Here is a 3,520-nt window from a genome sequence, read left to right as displayed (position 1 = left end):
GGGTGGTTGTTGCCTGAAAGTATTATGCATAGCAAGCATGAGGTGATCAACATATGCTGACAACCGGGCGATCATGACCGCAAAGGCAGAAATTATATACATACAAGTGTCGGTGGCGTTTGGGCCTCCATTGCACGGAAGGCACCGGAATAACATAACAAGAAAGCAAAATTCTTCTTTCTGGGGTTTTACGTGCCAAAACCAGTTCTGATTATGAGGCACGCCGTAGTGGAGGGCTCCGGATTAATTTTCCCCACCTGGGGTTCTTTAACGTGCACTACAAGGCAAGCACACGGGCGTTTTTGCATTTCGCCTCCATCGAAATGCAGCCGCCGCGGCCGGGATTTGATCCCGCGATCTCGTGCTCAGCAGCACAACGCCTTAGCTGACTGAGCCACCCCGGCGGGTAAGAAAGCAAAATAAAACAATGCGAAATACAATAAAAGCGTCAATGTGAAGTAAAGGAAGATCGGTTTGTTGTACATAAAGCTGCACGTCCCGCCGGGGTCAACGACTACCATGTAGAAATTAGAAGTCAGCGAAAAACAAAATGGGTTAATTATCAACAAAACAAGATGTGAAAGAGGGATCGATACCTACTCGGCCAAGCCCCGACAATAAAAATAAATAATAAGAAATGTAGAAGGGAAATAAAAATATATTATTTTATGTATTGTCACGTAGTAGTGACGCTGAAGAAAACAGTCGTAAAACTGTGTACGAGGAAACTGGTTGTTTATTGGGCGAACCTGTGCACACAAAAGCAAGGTACACTCAAAGCGCAACGATAGCGGCGAACACAGTCGGCGATCGTCGAAAATCTGATGAGCGGCGAAACGCGTCGGCTTTTATACCTGAGTCATCGAAGGTTCTAGATTAATCCCTGATGCCCGCGTGTCTTCCAGAAAGTTCTAGACAATTCGCGTCGGTCACACAGTCAGATAACATAAGCGTCGGTGAAAACAGGCAACGGAAGGAAGCATCGATAACGTTCTAGAAACCTCCGACACAGGCGCGTCCTGCGCCGAGCGATAACGTTTAACATTTGTTAGCCGGTCGAAAGCGGCCCCCGGTGAAAAATAAACATGTATACGTGTCAATACCCTCCCCTTAAAAAGCATCGTCCCGATGCTACAAACAAATGTGAAAGCGAAAACAAAACCACACGTAAAAAAGAGAGAGAGAAAAAAAAGTAGCAAAGTACTCAAGTTCGTCAGCGGGCGTAGAAAGGCTTAAGACGCACCACGTGGATGACTTCGGGTCGTGCGCGGCGCCGCTGTGATTGCGAAATGCCGTCTGGCACGACCTCATAGTCCAGTGCGCCAATCCGTCGGATAATCTTGTAGGGTCCGAAATAGCGCCGTAGCAGTTTCTCGCTAAGTCCTCGCCGGCGTATCGGAGTCCAGACCCAAACACGGTCGCCGGGCTGGTACTCGACGTTGCGTCGTCGAAGATTGTAGTGCCGACTGTCGGTCCTCTGCTGGTTCTTGATGCGCAAGCGGGCGAGCTGTCGACCTTCTTCGGCACGCTGCAAATAGGTGGCAACGTCGAGATTTTCTTCGTCGGTGACGTCCGGTAGCATGGCGTCAAGCGTCGTTGCCGGGTTCCTTCCGTAGACCAGGTTGAACGGCGCCATGTGCGTCGTTTCTTGCATGGCCGTGTTGTATGCGAAGGTCACGTACGGAAGGATGGCATCCCACGTCTTGTGTTCGACGTCAACGTACATTGCCAGCATGTCCGCGATGGTCTCATTTAGGCGCTCGGTGAGTCCATTCGTCTGCGGGTGGTAGGCGGTGGTCCGGCGATGGCTTGTCTGGCTGTAGCGCAGGATAGCTTGAGTTAGTTCAGCCGTGAAGGCCGTACCTCTGTCGGTGATGAAGACTTCTGGGGCACCGTGACGCAGGAGGATGTTCTCAACGAAGAATCGGGCTACCTCGGCGGCACTGCCTTTGGGCAAGGCTTTTGTTTCGGCGTAGCGGGTGAGGTAGTCCGTAGCTACGACAATCCATTTATTCCCGGACGTCGACGTCGGAAAAGGCCCCAGTAAGTCCATCCCGATCTGCTGGAACGGTCGGCGAGGTGGCTCGATCGGCTGTAGAAGTCCGGCTGGCCTTGTCGGCGGTGTTTTGCGTCGCTGACAGTCTCGACATGTCCTTACGTAATGGGTGACGTCGGCAGAGAGGCGAGGCCAGTAGTATTTTTCTTGTATCCTCGCGAGCGTGCGGGAAAAACCGAGGTGTCCAGCCGTTGGGTCGTCATGGAGAGTTTGCAGAACCTCTGGACGCAATGCTGAGGGTACCACGAGGAGGTAGTTGGCTCGGAGAGGCGAGAAGTTCTTCTTTAGAAGAATGTCGTTTTGCAAGAAAAACGACGCCAATCCTCGCCGGAACACCTTCGGCACAATGACGGTCTTGCCTTCCAGATAGTCTACAAGACTCCTTAGTTCCGGGTCGGCTCGCTGTTGTTCGGCGAATTCGTCGGCACTGATGGGTCCCAAGAACGTGTCGTCATCCTGGTCGTCCTGTGGCGGCGGTTCGACGGGGGCGCGGGACAAGCAGTCGATGTCAGAGTGCTTTCGCCCGGACTTGTAAACGACGGTGATGTCGAATGCTTGAAGTCTCAGACTCCATCGTGCGAGGCGACCTGGAGGATCCTTCAAGTTAGCTAGCCAACACAAGGCGTGGTGGTCGCTCACAACTTTAAAGGGCCTGCCATAGAGGTAGGGGCGAAACTTTGATGTAGCCCAGATGATGGCGAGGCACTCATTTTCTGTTGTGGAATAATTTGCTTCCGCCTTCGATAGCGACCGGCTAGCGTAACTTACAACCCTTTCTAGTCCGTCAGTCCTTTGCACAAGAACGGCGCCGAGGCCTACGCTGCTTGCGTCGGTGTGGACTTCGGAATCGGCGTTTTCGTCGAAATGCGTAAGTATTGGCGGCGATTGCAGGCGTCGCTTCAGTTCTTCAAATGCTTCGACTTGCGGCGTCTCCCACTTGAACTCGACGTCGGCCTTCGTGAGATACGTCAGTGGCTCAGCGATCCGTGAAAAATTCTTGAAGCGCCTGTAATAGGCGCACAGTCCAAGAAATCTACGCACTGCCTTCTTGTCAGCGGGCGGAGGAAAGTTGGAGATTGCCGCAGTTTTCTGAGGGTCGGGGCGCACTCCAGACTTGTTGATTACGTGGCCCAAAAACAAGAGCTCCTCATATGCGAAGCGGCACTTTTCTGGCTTTAACGTGAGTCCGGAAGTTTTGATTGCTTGAAGAACTGTTTCAAGGTGCCGCAGGTGTTCTTCGAAGCTTAAGGCAAACACAACGACGTCGTCCAAATAGACCGAGGCAAGTCTGCCACTTCAAGCCTGCCAGTACTGTATCCACGACGCGTTGGAAAGTCGCAGGTGCCGAGCAAAGACCAAACGGCATGACCTTGAACTCGAACAGTCCGTCTGGCGTTATAAAGGCAGTCTTCTCCCGGTCCCTCTCGTCGACTTCGATTTGCCAGTAGCCGGTTTTGAGGTCCA

This window comes from Dermacentor silvarum, chromosome 1 (genome assembly GCF_013339745.2).
Source record: "Dermacentor silvarum isolate Dsil-2018 chromosome 1, BIME_Dsil_1.4, whole genome shotgun sequence".
In the NCBI taxonomy this organism is placed as follows: Eukaryota; Metazoa; Arthropoda; class Arachnida; order Ixodida; family Ixodidae; genus Dermacentor; species Dermacentor silvarum.
The sequence above is the reverse complement of the archived record's forward strand: the minus strand, read 5'-3'. Positions refer to the sequence as shown.